General features: G+C 39.1%; 1 protein-coding gene across 2 annotated transcripts in view; it reads right to left on the bottom strand.

The window, feature by feature from the left end:
- The window catches only part of CERS6 (ceramide synthase 6), a 333,969-nt gene that overhangs the window by 58,461 nt on the left and 257,338 nt on the right, over positions 1-18,170 (bottom strand). The window lies entirely within an intron of this gene.

Genomic DNA, 18,170 nt, shown 5'->3' with positions numbered 1-18,170 from the left:
AGAGATTGTGATTTCTTGTTGGCCCTCATATTGAAGATGGATCCCAAAGTCCTTAGACAAAATTGACGACTGGCCTGGCTACCTGCATCAGCCATCCCCAACCTCCTGTCATTCTGCCATATTGTTTCCAGATACATTCATAGCTCTAGTCAAGGGGTCCTTCTACATTCCCTTGCTGATATTTACCCCGACCCCAGCCCTCATTCCAGTGGCTTCTCCTATGTTAATTATCAGAGACAAGGGAAAAAAATAGATATGGACTTAACTCAAGCACAATTAGAATAAGGCTAAAATGAAAAGATTCAAGGAAAAGCCATTCATTTAAATACCAGAAGTTGGTAAGAAAACGCTGTTTTTTCCTTATTATATTTCTGAATGACATTTAGAGAACCCAGAACAGAGTCTCAGTCTGTTCTGTGTAGCTTCCACATCAGAAACTCGTAGGTGCAAGTAAACCTGTAGCTACTTGGGGTCCATCCCCAACTCTTAGAATGAGAATCGGCATCCTTAACTCAGTTCTCCAGGGGAATTCTCTGCACAATAAAATATCGGCATCAAAGGGCCAGAGAGATCACCCTCTCATTAAGACATAAGTCTGATGTTCTATATGATGCAACTCCATTTGCATTGGTCAGGATGACAGAGGCTTTGAAATAATACTCTGTTTTCAGGAAGCACCAGAAATTCACCTTGATATACATATTTTTATGAAAGCAAAATTAACTCTATTCTCATTTTTAAAAATCTCACTACAAATAAGAAACTTGTTCTCTAAATTCTCATTTGCTGGATAAAGTATTAACAATTTTATGCAGTTTCTTTTGGGAATAATCTTTGCAACAAAAAAAGAAAAGCACTGGTGAACCTTCTCAAAAAGGAGTAAGAATACCAAGATTTTAAGTGATGGCTGATTTAGATGCTCATGTATGGTGAAAAACATGACATACCACTAAAGTGTAAGACAAAGAAAAGACTCTTCTTTCTTGGATGCAAATGACATGTGCCAGCTTTCCCAAATTTAGTAAGTATCATAAATAAACGTACTCTAACTCATGAATAGAAATCAGGTAATACCAGGTTAACCATTGAACAGATTTTCAAACTCTCTATGAAACAGAGGGACAGAAACATAATTTGAAACTGATTTCATTTTATGGCAACTATAGCAGTAATAGAAATCTCTCATTTCTGTGTGCTTTGTTTTTTTAAAAAAAACAGTTTTCTTATTTGAGTCTTCAAGGTACAAAGAAACTAGTAGGACTTTTAATAGAGTAACATGCTCTTTTTTTCTAGAGATCAATAACACTCTCCCTATTTCTTCCCTTGCGATTGTGCAACCTGGGGGTAAAACTCAGAATGTTGGGGAGCAATGTGGCTGTGCAGGAAGTGTACGTTAAGCCTGTAACTTGTCAACGTACAGGGGAGAGTGCCCACTCAGGTTCCACCGCTACTCCGGAACGAACACACACGGAGATGGGGAGAACTTCAGATAAAACTTACATGTGACAAGAATAATCGTAGTTAAATACTTTTCCCATTGAGGGAATATGAAAATATAATAGATTTTCAACCTTTGGCTATGGATAGCTAAAGTCCTGACTAAGAGTATGAACATATATATATATATATATATATATATATATATATATATATATATATATATATTCCTCTTAAAAAGCAAAGAAACAAAAGACTACAAAACTGTCCAGGTTGTAAAGACAATGACTGCAATGAAAGTATATTCAGAGTGATTTATAAAAATCAGTTGATTCTGATTTGCCCCATATTAGGCAACTTGAAAATTATACCTTTCTCTTACCAGCGCATGACGCAAGGAGTTCACATAATGTATGTAAATGTAAATGTCAGCCTTTGGGTATCTGGAATCTCCCACATTTACTTGGTTATAATATATTTAGCTGGCCTTGAGTTTTGGCTCACTCTAAAGAGAACCAGTTAAATGTGCCATTTAAAGAAAGGTATTTCAAATAACAAAGTTCTTCAAAAATCATAAGTAAAATTCACCCTCATTCTCATATATAGCCTATGCACTCTGGTGTAAATATTTATGGGAAAATCTGGAAATGGATGAAAAAGTGTGATTTATTTGGGAAACGTTTAATTATAAAGTAGAGGAGTCCTGGCAGAAATGATTCAATTATCCCATCTCTAAAAGCAGTCCATGAATAAAACCTCATTCACACAAAATCTAAAGTCAAATTTATTTTTACACTTTTTTTTCCCAATAGACTAGATTTTTCACCTTTGGGCCTAAATATATACAGATTTAGGTACTTCAGGGAGATAACTGTCTCCTACAAATATAATTCTAAAAATAGTAAGTGCTAAGAAATTAATTGGTTGAAGACTTTAAACTTGCTACTGTTACTATCAAAATGTTTTAAAAATATATACTGATGTGATGTGAATATCTCTACCAGCCATTCTCAAAGCTGACATCCTCACTGTTCACCAAATTTGCGCATACAGGTGACTCAACTTTAGAGTAGAGAAAGACACACTATGGCCCCCAGGCCAAATCTGGCACTCATTTGTTTTTGTAAATAATGTTTTATTAGAACACAGCCACATCCATTTGTTTAATTATTGTTTATGGCAGTGTTCTTGCTACAGTGGTAGAGTTAAGTGGTTAAAACAGAGACTATACAGCCTCCAAGTTTAAAATATTTACTAGCAGCCCCTTCACAGAAAAGTTTGACGAGCCCTGCCTTAGAGCCAGATCAAAAGGCATAACATGGGAAACTCAGCCATGTAATCTGAGATGTGGCAATTGCATAGGCTCAAGGCTGGCTTCATCACATTTTCTTTAGATACAGAATATATAAGATATTTAATTTTCAGAATTATTCAGAAGTAACCCATTAAGTATTACTTTCAAAATTCAGATAAATCATTTAAAAAAAAAAAAGAGTTTTGGCAGGTATCTCCATCAAAACTCTCATGATAAACTATAACAACAACTTCAAGATCATTTTTAAATAGAGGAGCTTCTTCAGAAAAAGCTTGAGCTTTTGTAAAAACAAGAGCTGTCTGTCCGGATGCAATATATTACTCTCTCTACTGCTACATGTGCCATTACTTCAGAGCTTCTGGGAACATACATAAATGAAATAAAGAACTTCTGTGTAAGCAGTGTTTACCCAATCTTTCTCCTGTGTAACATCTGTGGCACATTTTAAGGTCAAGAAGTCATATAATCTCATCTACTATGAATTATTTAGCTGATATTTAATCTTTAATTGATTTTATTACTGTGGAAAAAGATGCAATAAAATTTTATTTGCACAATAGAAAACAGTAAGACAGTGCCCCCAATTCCCTCCCACTGTGCCTGGCCAGAGCTCAGAACTTAATTTGCAACTCCCTGGAGTCCTCCTCCCTGCTTTCCTTTCCTCTTCCCATTGAAAGTACACTCTCCAAATGTACTCTGCTTTCAAATGATGGAGCTATTTTCCTTAATTATACACACGTCTTTTTTCTCATTGAATCTTTGTATTGAGATGTTCTCCATAACTACAAGTCTTGCCAAATTACAAGCTCCAGGAGTTGCAGGCCTTTATATACATCATCTGGGCTTATATACATCATCTGGGCTCTGTTTAAACTACTCTTGGGGCTTCCCTGGTGGTGCAGTGGTTAAGAATCTGTGTGCCAATGCAGGGGACACGGGTTCGAGCCGTGGTCCGGAAAGATCCCACATACAGCGGAGCAACCAAGCCCATGCGCCACAACTACTGAGCCTGTGCTCTAGAGCCCGCGAGCCACAACTACTGAGCCTGCACGCCTAGAGCCTGTGCTCCGCAACAAGAGAAGCCACTGCAATGAGAAGCCCGCACAACGCAACAAAGAGTAGCCCCCGCTCACCGAAACTAGAGAAAGCCCGCACGCAGCAACGAAGACCCAACGCAGATAAAAATAAATAAATTTTTAAAATTAAAAAAAATAAAACTACTCTTGGCCCAGCCACACTACTTTGTACAGCTTTTAATGCCAGAAAGGTCACTTCTGAGACATTTAAAATATACTCAACATAACAGTCTTAAGTGATACGCAGGCTAACAAACTTTATTTTCCTTTTTTTTTAAGGAGGAAAAAGGCAAGGGCAACACTTGATATCAAGTAAACCCATTCAGGTTGAAAACGTTCATAATGATCAGTAGGGGGCAGACTGTGTTCAACTAAAATCAGAACTATCCCAGGACGCAAAAGCCATCATCCTCATATCTACTGTAACGCCCTTGGGGTCCCAAATGACAATACGCCATCAAGGTCTCAACTTGGTGCTTCAGACGGAACATGGAAAAAGTCTCCTTTAGGTCAGCCAGGTTGGGATTATGTTGTAAGTTGTCAGGAGGGGTGACAGGAAATTCTTATTATTGTCATCAGTCTTCTCTCTTCCAATCACTCTTCCTTCAGCTGCGTGAGCTCCCCACCTCCCTTCACAGACAGAACTCTATATGCAGAATTCACTTGCCAACTTTCTTGCCCCCACGCAGGCCTCTGGCCCTTCAAGGTCTTTTTGGTTTTGTTTTTGTTTTCCTGGATGGAATGCTTGTGTATTTTCTTTTCTCCAAGCCCCACTCCAAATTGATTACCTGGTGAACTTCTACCTACCCTGAGATTTGCCTACAAAAACTCAGGCTTCAAAGATTCTGACACTGGGATTTTCTTCTCAACAACCTCCATATAAGGTAAGTCCTCTTCGAACGCCATTTATAAAGAAACTGAGGCACAGAAAAGCGACGTAATTTTCTCAGAGTTACACAGTTAGCACAGGCTACAGGCAGGTCTGCATCCAGTTCTGTGTGACTCCAGAGCTCAGGCTCCGATCACAGTGGGCTGCTTATCAGAAACAAGCACAGGAGGAAAGACAAAAATAAGGAATAGGGCAGTGAAAGAGGACACTTTTTCTTTTTTTAACATCTTTATTGACTATAATTGCTTTACAATGGTGTGTTAGTTTCTGCTATATAACAAAGTCAATCAGCTATAAATATACATATATCCCCATATCCCCTCCTTCTTGCGTCTCCCTCCCACCCTCCCTATCCCATCCCACTAGGTGGACACAAAGCACCGAGCTGATCTCCCTGTGCTATGCGGCTGCTTCCCACTAGCTAGCTATTTTACATTTGGTAGTGTATATATGTCCATGCCACTCCCTCACTTTCTGACTTACACTCTGAATGACAGACTCTAGGTCCATCCACCTCACTACTCAATTCCATTTCTTTTTATGGCTGAGTAACATTCTACTGTATATATGTGTCACATCTTCTTTATCCATTCATCTGTCAATGGACACTTAGGTTGCTTCCATGTCCTGGCTATTGTAAACAGAGCTGCAATGAACATTATGGTACATGTCTCTTTCTGATTTATGGTTTTCTCAGGGTATAGGCCCAGTAGTGGGATTGCTGGGTCGTATGGTAGTTCTATTTTTAGTTTTTTAAGGAACCTCCATACTGTTCTCCATAGTGGCTGTATCAATTTACATTCCCACCAACAGTGCAAGAGTGTTCCCTTTTCTCCACAACCTCTCCAGCATTTACTGTTTGTAGATATTTTGATGATGACCATTCTGACTGGTGTGAGGTGATACCTCATGGTAGTTTTGATTTGCATTTCTCTAGTGATGTTGAACATCCTTTCAGGTGCTTGTTGGCATTCTGTATATCTTCTCTGGAGAAATGTCTATTTAGGTCTTCTGCCCATTTTTGGATTGGGTGGTTTGTTTTTTTAGATACTGAGCTGCATGAGCTGCTTCTAAATTTTGGAGATTAGTCCTTTGCCAGTTGCTTCATTTGCAAGTATTTTCTCCCACTCTGAGGGCTGTCTTTTTGTCGTGTTTATGGTTTCCTTTGCTGTGCAAAAGCTTTTAAGTTTCATTAGGTCCCATTTATTTATTATTGTTTATATTTCCATTTCTCTAGGAGGTGGGTCAAAAAGGATCTTGCTGTGATTTATGTCATGGTGTGTTCTGCCTATGTTTTCCTCTAAGAGATTTATAGTGTCTGGCCTTACATTTAAGGCTTTAATCCATTTTGAGTTCATTATTATGTATGGTGTTAGGAAGTGTTCTAATTTCATTCTTTTACATGTAGCTGTCCAGTTTTCCCAGCAACACTTATTGAAGAGGCTGTCTTTTCCCCATTGAATATTCTTGCCTCCTTTATCAAAAATATGGTGACCATATTTGTGTGGGTTTACCTCTGGGCTTTCTATCCTGTTCCATTGATCTATATTTCTGTTTTTGTGCCAGTACCATACTGTCTTATTTACTGTAGCTTTGTAGTAAAGTCTGAAGTCCGGGAGCCTGATTCCTCCAGCTCAGTTTTTCTTTCTCAAGATTGCTTTGGCTATTCAGGCTCTTTTGTGTTTCCATACAAATTGCGAAATTTTTTGCTCTAGTTCTGTGAAAAATGCCAGTGGTAATTTGATAGGAATTGCACTTAATCTGTAGATTGCTTTGGGTAGTATAGTCATTTTCACAATGTTGATTCTTCCAATCCAAAAATATGGTATATCTCTCCAACTGTTTGTATCATCTTTAATTTCTTTCATCAGTGTATTATAGTTTTCTGTATACAGGTCTTTTGTCTCCTTAGGTAGGTTTTTTCCTAGGTATTCTATCCATTTTGTTGCAATGGTAAATGGGAGTGTTTCCTTAATTTCTCTTTCAGATTTTTCATCATTAGTGTATAGGAATGCAAGAGATTTCTGTGCATTAATTTTGTATCCTGCTACTTTACCAAATTCATTGATTAGTTCTAGTAGTTTTCTGGTAGCATGTTTAGGATTCTCTATGTATACTATCATGTCATCTGCAAACAGTGACAGCTTTACTTCTTTTCTGATTTGGATTCCTTTTATTTCTTTTTCTTCTCTGATTGCCGTGGCTAAATCTTCCAAAACTATGTTGAATAATAGTGGTGAGAGTGGGCAAACTTGTCTTGTTCCTGATCTTAGTGGAAATAGTTTCACTTTTTCACCACTGAGAAAGATACTGGCTGTGGGTTTGACATATATGGCCTTTATTATGTTGAGGTGAGTTCCCTCTATGCCTACTTTCTGGAGTTTTTATCATAAATGGGTGTTGAATTTTGTCAAAAGATTTTTCTGCATCTATTGATCATATGGTTTTTATCCTTCAGTTTGTTAATATGGTGTACCACATTGATTGATTTGCATATATTGAAGAATCCCTGCATTCCTGGGAAAAACCCCACTTGATCATGGTGTATGATCCTTTTATTGTGCTGTTGGATTCTGTTTGCTAGTATTTTGTTGAGGATTTTTGCATCAGTGTTCATCAGTGATGTTGGCCTGTAGTTTTCTTTTTTTGTGACATCTTTGTCTGGATTTGGTATCAGGGTGATGGTGGCCTCGTAGAATGTGTTTGGGAGTGTTCCTTCCTCTGCTATATTTTGGAAGAGTTTGAGAAGGATAGGTGTTAGCTCTTCTCTAAATGTTTGATAGAATTTGCCTGTGAAGCCATCTGGTTCTGGATTTTTGTTTGTTGGAAGATTTTTAATCACAGTTTCAATTTCAGTGCTTGTGATTGGTCTGTCTATGTTTTCTATTTCTTCCTGGTTCAGTCTCGGAAGGTTGTGCTTTTCTAAGAATTTGTCCATTACTTCCAGGTTTTCCATTTTATTCGCATACAGTTGCTTGTAGTAATCTCTCATGATCCTTTGTATTTCTGCAGTGTCAGTTGTTACTTCTCCTTTTTCATTTCTAACTCTGTTGATTTGAGTCTTTTCCCTTTTTTTCTTGATGAGTCTGGCTAATGGTTTATCAATTTTGTTTCTCTTCTCAGAGAATCAGCTTTTAGTTTATTGATCTTTGCTATTGCTTCCTTCATTTCTTTTTCATTTATTTCTGATCTGATCTTTATGATTTCTTTCCTTCTGATAACTTTGGGTTTTTTTGGTTCTTCTTTCTCTAATTGCTTTAGGTGTAAGGTTAGGTTGTTTATTTGAGATGTTTCTTGTTTCTTGAGGTAGGACTGTATTGCTATAAACTTCCCTCTTAGAACTGCTTTTGCTGCATCCCATAGGTTTTGGGTTGTCGTGTTTTCATTGTTATTTGTTTCTAGGTATTTTGTGATTTCCTTTTTGATTTCTCCAGTGATCTCTTGGTTATTTAGTAGTGTATTCTTTAGCCTCCATGTGTTTGTATTCTTTACAGTTTTTTTCCTGTAATTGATATCTAGTCTTACAGAGTTGTTATCAGAAAAGATACTTGATATGATTTCAATTTCGTTAAATTTACCAAGGCTTGGTTTGTGACCCAAGATACGATCTATCCTGGAGACTGTTCCATGAGCACTTGAGAAGAAAGTGTAATCTGCTGTTTTGGGATGGAATGTCATATAAATATCAATTAAGTCCATCTTGTTTAATGTATCATTTAAAGCTTGTGTTTCCTTTTTTACTTTCATATTGGATGATATGTCCATTGGTGAAAGTGGGGTGTTAAAGTCCCCTATTATGATTGTGTTACTGTCAATTTCCCTTATTATGGCTATTAGTGTTTGCCTTATGTATTGAGATGCTCCTATGTTGGGTGCATAAATATTTACAATTGTTATATCTTTTTCTTGGATTGATCCCTTGATCATTATGTAGTGTCCTTCTTTGTTTCTTGTAATAGTCCTTCCTATTTTGTCTGATGTGGGAATTGTTACTCCAGCTTTCTTTTGATTTCCATTTGCATGGAATATCTTTTTCCATCCCCTCACTTTCAGTCTGTATGTGTCCCTAGGTCTGAGGTGGGTCACTTATAGACAGCATATATACGGGTCTTGTTTTTGTATCCATTTAGCCAGTCTATGTCTTTTGTTTGGAGCATTAAATCCATCTACATTTAAGGTAATTATCAATATGTATGTTCCTATTACCATTTTCTTAATTGTTTGGGGGTTGTTATTGTAGGTCTTTTCCTTCTCTTGTGTTTCCTGCCTAGAGAAGTTCCTTTAGTATTTGTTGTAAAGTTGGTTTGGTGGTGCTGAATTCCCTTATCTTTTGTTTGTCTGTAAAGGTTTTAATTTCTCCATCAAATCTAAATGAGATCCTTGCAGGGTAGAGTAATATTGATTGTAGGTTTTTCCCTTTCATCACACCATATATATGTCCTTCCACTCCCTTCTGGCTTGCAGAGTTTCTGCTGAAAGATGAGCTGTTAACCTTATGGGGATTCCCTTTTATGTTATTTGTTGTTTTTCCCTTGCTGCCTTTAATATTTTTTCTTTGTATTTAATTTCTGATAGTTTGATTAGCATGTGTCTTGGTGTGTTTCTCCTTGGATTTATCCTGTATCAGACTCTCTGCGCTTCCTGGATGTGACTGACTATCTCCTTTTCCATATTAGGGAAGTTTTCAACTATAATCTGTTCAAATATTTTCTCAGTTCCTTTCCTTTTCTCTTCTTCTTCTGGGACCCCTATAATTTGAATGTTGGTGCGTTTAATGTTGTCCCAGAGGTCTCTGAGACTCTCTTCAATTCTTTTCATTCTTTTTTTCTTTATTCTGCTCTGCTGTATTTATTTCCACTATTTTATCTTCTAGGTCACTTATCCGTGCTTCTTCCTGAGTTATTCTGCTATTGATTCCTTCTAGAGAATTTTAAATTTCATTTATTGTGCTGTTCATCATTGGTTGTTTGCTCTTTAGTTCTTCTAGGTCCTTGTTAAATGTTTCTTGTAGTTTCTCCATTCTATTTCCAAGATTTTGGATCATCTTTACTATCATTACTCTGAGTTCTTTTCCAGGTAGACTGCCTATTTCCCCTTCATTTGTTTGGTCTGGTGGGTTTTTGCCTTGCTCCTTCATCTGCTGTGTGTTTTTCTGTCTTCTCATTTTGCTTAACTTACTGTGTTTGAGGTCTCCTTTCCATAGGCTGCAGGTTCATAGTTCCCGTTGTTTTTGGTGTCTGCCCCCAGTGGGTAAGGTTGGTTCAGTGGGTTGTGTAGGCTTCCTGGTGGAGGGGATTAGTGCCTGTGTTCTGGTGGATAAGGCTGGATGTTGTGTTTCTGGTGGGCAGTCCCGCGTGCAGTGGTGTGTTTTGGGGTGTCTGTGAACTTATTATGATTTTAGGCAGCCTCTCTGCTAATTGGTGGGGTTGTGCTTCTGTCTTGCTAGTTGTTTGGCATGGTGTGTCCAGCACTGGAGCTTGCTGGTCGTTGAGTGGAGGGTCTTTGTGTTGAGATGGAGATCTCTGGGAGAGCTCTCGCCAATTGATATTATGAGGAGCTAGTAGGTCTCTGGTGGACCAATGTCCGGAACGTGGCTCTCCCACCTCAGAGGCTCAGGCTTGACACCTGGCCAGAGTACCAAGACCCTGTCAGCCACATGGCTCAGAAGAAATAGGAGAAAAGAAAAAAAAAATGAATGAAAGAAAAAAGAAATAAAATAAAGTTATTAAAATAATAAATAAAAATTTATTAAAATAAAAAAATAATTTTAAAAAAGAGAGCAACCAAGCCAATAAACAAATCCACCAATGATAACAAGCACTAAAAACTATACTAAAAAAAAAATGGACAGACAGAACCCTAGGACAAATGGTAAAAGCAAACTTATACAGACAAAATCACACAAAAGCATACACATGCACACTCACAAAAAGGAAAAAGAGAAAAAAATATATATATATTAAAAAAAAGGAAGAGAGCAACCAAATCAATAAACAAATGTACCAATGATAATAAGCTCTAAATACTAAGATAAACATAAAACTACAAACAAATTAGATGCAGAAAGCAAACCCCAAGTCTACAGTTGCTCCCAAAGTCCACCGCCTCAATTTTGGGATGATTCATTGTCTATTCAGGTATTCCACAGATGCAGGGTACATCAAGTTGATTGTGGAGATTTAATCTGCTGCTCCTGAGGCTGCTGGGAGAGATTCCCTTTCTCTTCTTTGTTTGCACAGCTCCTGGGGTTCAGTTTTGAATTTGGCCCTGCCTCTGCGTGTAGGTTGCCTGAGGGCATCTGTTCTTCGCTCAGACAGGACAGGATTAAAGGAACAGCTGATTAGGTGGTTCTGGCTCACTCAGGCCAGGGAGAGGGAGGGGTACGGAATGTGGGGCGAGCCTGTGGCGGCAGAGGCAAACGTGACATTGCAAAAGCCTGAGGTGTGCCATGTGTTCTCCCAGGTAAGGTGTCCGTGGATCTTGGGACCCTGGCAGTGGTGGGCTGCACAGGTTCCCAGGTGGGGATGTGTAGACAGTGACCTGTGCTTGCACACAGGCTTCTTGGTGGCTGCAGCAGCAGCCTTAGTGTCTCATGCCCATCTCTGGCATCTCATGCCCATCTCTGGTGTCCACGCTGATCGCCACGGCTCACACCCGTCTCTGGAGCTCGTTTAGGTGGTGCTCGGAATCCCTTCTCCTTGTGCATCCTGAAACAATGGTCTCTCGCCTCTTAGGCAGGTCCAGACATTCTCCCGGACTCCCTCCCAGCTAGCCGTGGTGCACTAACCCCTTCAGTCTGTGTTCATGCAGCCAACCCCAGTCCTCTCTCTGGGATCTGACCTCTGAAGCCTGAGCCTCAGCTCCCAGCCCCTGCCTGCCCTGGCGGGTGAGCAGACAAGCTTCTTGGGCTGGTGAGTGCTGGTCGGCAGCAATCCTCTGTGCGGGAATCTCTCCGTTTTGCCCTCTGCACCCGTTGCTGTGCTCTCCTCCATGGCTCCGATGCTTCCCCCCCAACCCCGTCTCCGTCAGTGAAAGGGCTTCCCAGTGTGTGGAAACTTTTCCTCCTTCACAGCTCCCTCCCAGAGGTGCAGGTCCCATCCCTATTCTTTTGTCTCTGTTTTGTCTTTTTTCTTTTGCCCTACCAAGGTACGTGGGGAGTTTCTTGCCTTTTGGGAAGTCTGAGGTCTTCTGCCAGCATTCAGTAGGTGTTCTGTAGGAGTTGTTCCACATGTAGATGTATTTTTGATGTATCTGTGGGGAGGAAGGTGATCTTCACATCTTACTCCTCCACCATCTTGAAGGTCCCTCTCTCAAAGACACTTTTGAAAACACATGTAAGTGAGAGACTACGAAATAGAACAAGGTCACTTCTAGAAGACAGGAAGAAAAGGGGGATCAAGAGCAAAGGTGAGGATTAGCCATGAGTAGAAGAGCTTCCTCCTCTTGGGAGGCCAAAGAGAACAATATGAGATGGGTCTGTTTATATTTAAGGGGATAGAAATGGAGGGAATTCACCAAGTCAGGGAGTTAGAGCCATAACAAGCCAAAGTAGGTGTTTTCCCAAGACTCCTTGGATGACTTATGGGAAATCCCCCAAAGGAAGCAGAATGACTAAATCTCCCAATGAAAGTGATACCTTCCAAGTGTCAGTGGCACCTCCTGAGAGAGGGTGGGATCCCCGAGGCCCCAGACTTAAGGACCCAGAGCCCTGGACCAGCAGCATTGTGTGGGCCTGGGAGTAGGTCTCTCTGTTATGTGGTGATGATGTGGCCCCTTGCACCACGCTGGAAGAAGAGGTTCCTGCTGTCACCCTTCCATGCCCTGGAGAGCAGTATGTGCCACTGCACTGCCCCAGGGCTGTCCAGGGGCTGGTCATCTAACTGTGAGATCGAAAGACACTTAAGAGCCTCTCTCCTGGCCAGGCACCTGGGAGTTTGATTACTGGAATAAGCTACTAGTTGAGGCAGCCTTTGAATAAAATCTCATAAAATTGCCCCATACAATATTTTTCTTTTCCAGACAATGCTGTTCCATTGTTGGCCCACCAGCCTGCACACAGCCCTAGGTTGCAATGCTTTGATCACAAATGGTGGCTTACTAAAATGAACCACCTCTTCTTCCCTTTTTTGATTCTGAAGTCACTGTAGTGAGAAAGAAACAGGACAGAGGACCCAGAGTCAGGAATATCTGCCTCGGAAGAAACCTAAGCTTCGAGGGCATATTGCTACTCCAGTCACAAGTGGACACACAGAACACCTTGGTGCCTCTGTGAAACAGAGGTTAACTGGCCTGCCTGCCTGTGTCTGCAAGTAGCAGCACTGGGGTTACATACAGAGAATTCTACATCATCCTCTATCCCTCTCAGGATGTTCAGATGTCATCTGGCGTGATTTTAGCTTTTCAAGCAAAGAAAGGAGATGCTAATACAATCTGAGGCACTACCCGAGAGTCATCTCTTTAGGAGAGACTTAAAAATAATCTAGATGAGCAGTTCTCAAATGTTTTGGTCTCAGGAGTCTTTCATAATCTTAAAAATTATTGAGGACACCAAAAAGTGTTCATTTATGTGGGTCATATCATCGGTATTTACCACATTGGACATGGAAACTGAGAAATTTAAAAAACATGTAAAACACATTTATTCATTTATTTTAAATGAAGTTCATTATATGTTAATTAACATAATATATTTACAAAAAATATTTTCCAAAATAAAAAAAAAATTGTGAGAAGAGTAGCCTTGTTTTACATGATTGCAAATCTCTTTGATGTCTGACTCATGTTGGATTCTCATCACTGCATATATATTTAATATGTTGCCCTGTTATTTTGGTTAAAGTATATTAAGAAAATCTGGTATCACAAGTTAGAAGAGGGAGAAGTACCTTAATAGACTTTTCAGATAGTTATGGATATTCTTTTGTGCTACTGTACCAAAACTCGACAAGAGGGATATTCTTAAAGGTTAGTTGCAATGTGGAATTGAAAACTATATCAATAAACTTTTCATATTCTATTATATAAAATCCTTTTGGTCTGTCTTGACCTTCGAGTGGATCTTTCAGTCAGGCATAATTTTGTAGCATCATGCATTAGTCACTTGGAAAATATTGGCTCACGGAGTTAATGAAGCAGATCGTCATACAGTATTTTAAAAATCACATTTACTAACATCACTATCAATCTCATGAGAAAAGTCTTTAAGTATTGAGACGCTATCAAGGTCTTGCTGGTGGACATAAGCCTTTCTAAAAATCTAATTTTTTTCTTGAAAGCTTGAGTTGTATCATTGACAACAAATAATGTCAATGGTTTTACTTGAAACAACCTTGACAAGTTCACTTTGTGCATTTTCAAGAATGTGTCTACCAAATACACAAGTTGGAATAAACATAGCTTGTCATTCTTTCAAGTAAAAATGAGATTCTTTGGGGGAAAAAAGCAGCTAGTATGTCCCTCAATGCAAACCACTAACTACAAATGATTTTTCTTGAGACACATTGTACAGTGTTCTGCCACAGAAGCTCTTTACGCTTCCTTCTCATCTCATCACACAAAATAATTTTTAAAATGTATACTCAAGAATAGAGATTTAATCAAATTAACACTCTTTACTGCTTCAACAAGAGCATTCTCAAGTGAAACTGACATTTTTTTCTTCCTGCAAGCGCATGGCAGTGAGGAACACAAAACTACTCATACTGTTTGGTGCCACCGCTAGCAGTTTTGCCGTTACTTTTGCACGATTAGTGCAAATTTCAATGCAGCGAGAAAGGCAGATGACATCCTAGTATTATTATGAAGTCAGTTTTAATGTTGCAGATCTCCTGAAAGGGTCTCAGATATCTCCAGGTGTCTTCAGACCACCCTTTGAGAACTGCTATATAGACAAATGATTTCCAAAAATTGTTCTAGCAGATGATAATCAGCCAGATTATCAATAATAGCTGCACAATCAGGATAAGCTAGGTTATGAGGTAAAAACAAAGCCCTTAAAATCTCAGTGATTTATACCAAATCTTATTTACTACATGTTACCAATTGGCTGGACAAAGGGCACTCTGTTTCTCACCATCACTTAGGGACCCAGACTGATGGAGCAGCCTCCATCTCAACTGTTACCAGTGGCTGTACTAAAGGTGAAAAGAGACTCTAGTGGGTCTCATACCAGCAATTACATTACATTACTGACCCGAGTCCGTTCTGCTTACAGCCTACCAGTCACATGGCCCCATCCAACCACAAGAAGGGGCATGGCTGAGTACAATCTTCCATGTGCCTGAGAGTAGAGAGCTGGCAATATTTGGTGAATTGCATTAATGATTACAGTAACAGCTAACATACATGGTGCATTTGTTATGTGCCAAGAACTGTTTTAACAGCATGTGTCACTTATTTATGCTCTCAACACTCCCATGAGATCATTTATATGAACTATTCTTTGGATCAGTACACAAAGGCACAGAGAGGTAAAGTAACTTGCTGAAGGTCATACCAAATTAGTAGTGGTGCTGGGCAGGTAGATGGACTCCAGAGCCCATGATTTTAACCTCTAAGAAGCCATATTACCCATAATTTTTCCCCAGTATAGAACAAAATGAGAGAAATAAAAACATTTTCATAATGAGAAATGGAAAGGATTGTCCTTTATTACAAGGTGCCTCTTCTCCTTTAAAATATTAACACGTTCTTTCTTTTATGAATTGATGGTAGTAAGTGGTAGGTACTTTTAAAATTTCCTTACTAGGAAAAGTAAAAGGTTGGCAACCTTAAGTTAGTCCCTTTTCCTAATTATTTTTGTTCACTTTAATTGACCCAAATACGAAAATTTGTGACCACTAGTTTGGGAGGATTTTTTATTTGTTTCTGGTCTTAGCACTATGTTTTGATTCAACCAAATTTTGGTCATTATGTGCTAGGTACTGCTCTGAGCTCTGTCAAGCATTGTACTAGATGGTTTCATGGACATTGTTTTATTTAATTCTATGCCATACTGCTTCCTTATTAAATGATTAAAACATGCTTTTCTTTCTTTTTTTTTTTTTTTTACCCTAAAGCTAATTGAAGCAGGAAAGATCTGGAGCATGGCAGGCCCTCAAAAGGCAGCTGAAGCACTGGTAGCAATGAACACCAGTTATTTTCTATGAAAGTTACTAAAGAGCAAACACAAGCCTGTCAATAAGTTTCTTGCTAAACTTAATCATCATCATCTCTCTCTGTTAGGGACCTTTTATGAGATGTAGATATTCTCTAAGGTTAAAGACCAAAAGAGCAACAAGCTGATTTCACCAGGTGGGCCCTGGAACTCGGCCACAGATGATTTCCTGCAAAGGACTCCGAACACAAGCAAGGTTCACTGGCCATGGGCCTAGGCCATCAAGCCAAACAGCAGCTTAGTTAAAAGGGACACAGGGCTTGGATATAAGCAAGCTGTTCTGAGGTCCATCACAGTCATATTTATTAGCTTCCATTAGAAAATTTAGATGTACAGAAGAAATACTCATTGTAAACAGGTGCTAAAAGACAGAATCTTAATAAATATTAAGCCTTGGGAAATAAAAGGTGATTCAAACAATATTGAATACCAAGAATATACCTATTGTTTTTGAATAAGGTACCTTTAACTATTTCTTTTTACAAAAGAAGGAAGGGAAGGAAGGAGAGGAATGGACAGAAAAAAAGAAGTAAAAAGTAAGTAAGGAAAAATCTTCAAAGATATGTACATACATTGGTGGCATATAATAGAATACTTAAATTTTAAGTCCATTATATTAAATGACTACATCTTGGCTAGTCCCTTCCCTCTGCAGAGATTAACAGTATGTATATTGTCACTGACCAAATAAGTACCAACCCTGGAAATGATCAAGAGAGACAGCGCATTCTGTCACCACAGGGATGAAAGTTCTCCAATCATTTTTAAACTTCAGATTCTATTTGGAAACAGAGCAATTAAAAAAAAAAGATGGCAATACTAGGACGTTTCTAGAGGGGAAGAGTTTGTGAATATAAAAGCCATTTTTAGAAAAACTCATGAACCAATTAAGTCACTAAGAGTTATTTCTGAACTTCATATTTTAAGGTACTGATTCTAACAGCTGGAGGCATGCATTTGGATCAAACGTTTATGAATTCTGGTGGCTATTTGAAAATGGCTGTTCAAGTTCATTGTCATTTAATAGGGTAACTGTAGAAATATTTTTATAACCTTTCTATTTAACAACCCTACGGATAGCCTTCAGAAGTTGATTTCCATGCTCTGTTGTCAATGGATGTCTTCAAACATCTCTATTCTAAAATTAGGAGGCAGGCTGTTTTTAGAGGGTGAGGGTTTAGTTAACAGTTGCAACGTAGAAGGTGGGGATGTATCTGGCAGGAGGATATACCATAAATCTTCGCTGATGGCTGGAATGGCAGGTCCTCCGGGTGGGAGGGCAGTGAGGAGGGAACCACCAGGGACCTGTAGTGACAGTCAGCAAGATGCGAAAGAGAAAAGCAAGGGCTACAACTCATTAATGAGAGATGGCAACAGAGGAGAAGGCCTTCCTTATTAAAACCTGTGTGGAGTAACAAGCACGTACGGTAGTAGCCAAATTCCCATTTTGTGCAAGAAACAAGAATAAGCCAGCTGCACCATGAACCTGCAAAGGTACTTGGACCAAGGGAAGATGGGAGAGGTGCCAGATGGCTACAATAAGCTATTAGCATTGACCAGGAAAATGTATATATAATTAATTTATAAACATTGACAATATGTACAGGCCTAAATCAATTCCATGGACCTCACTGCAAAAATGCCGCCTTTTGAAGGCCTTCTCTACACTGATGCAAGATAAGTTAAAACCATATAAAATTATACACTTCGACCCTTGAAAATAATCCACTTAGAATAACTATTAAGAAGATGGTCATTTGGCTTAAAATAACAAAGCCTCTATGAGTCCTCTTGGCCCAGTGAAAAGACATGGTAAATGCATGTTAGGAAGCTCAAGTAAGCAGAAGGGGCTTGGTGACTTTTGGTGCAGCAATGGTTCCCTAGGACTAGGCTCTTGGGGGCCAAGTAACAGTCAGTTTTGCTTTCATTAACCTCTTTGACTTGAGATGGCACCCCTAATTCTCATTAAGCAAAAAAGGAACCAATAAAATGGCAAAGAACTGCAGAAGGCCTTCTATTCCTAATGTCAGGAGCATGGCCAGGCAAGACAACGCAAGAATTGTGGGCAATATCTCATCTATGAGTGAATCGTGGAACTTTGCTTGGTAAACTTGGGCTCTAATTGATTCCCACATTGCACAACCTTGAACATTTTACATAAGTTCATCGGACATCAATTTTCCCAACTACAAGACCAGAAGAATAGTCAAACCTCCTTCTTTGTTATACAACTGTTTTCTGTGACTACCTGGAAAAAGTGCTCCTCAAAAGAAAATACAATCTGTATTCTTTAGCCTT

Source organism: Kogia breviceps, chromosome 2 (genome assembly GCF_026419965.1).
Source record: "Kogia breviceps isolate mKogBre1 chromosome 2, mKogBre1 haplotype 1, whole genome shotgun sequence".
NCBI lineage: Eukaryota > Metazoa > Chordata > Mammalia > Artiodactyla > Physeteridae > Kogia > Kogia breviceps.
This window is presented reverse-complemented; position numbering and strand designations above follow the sequence as displayed.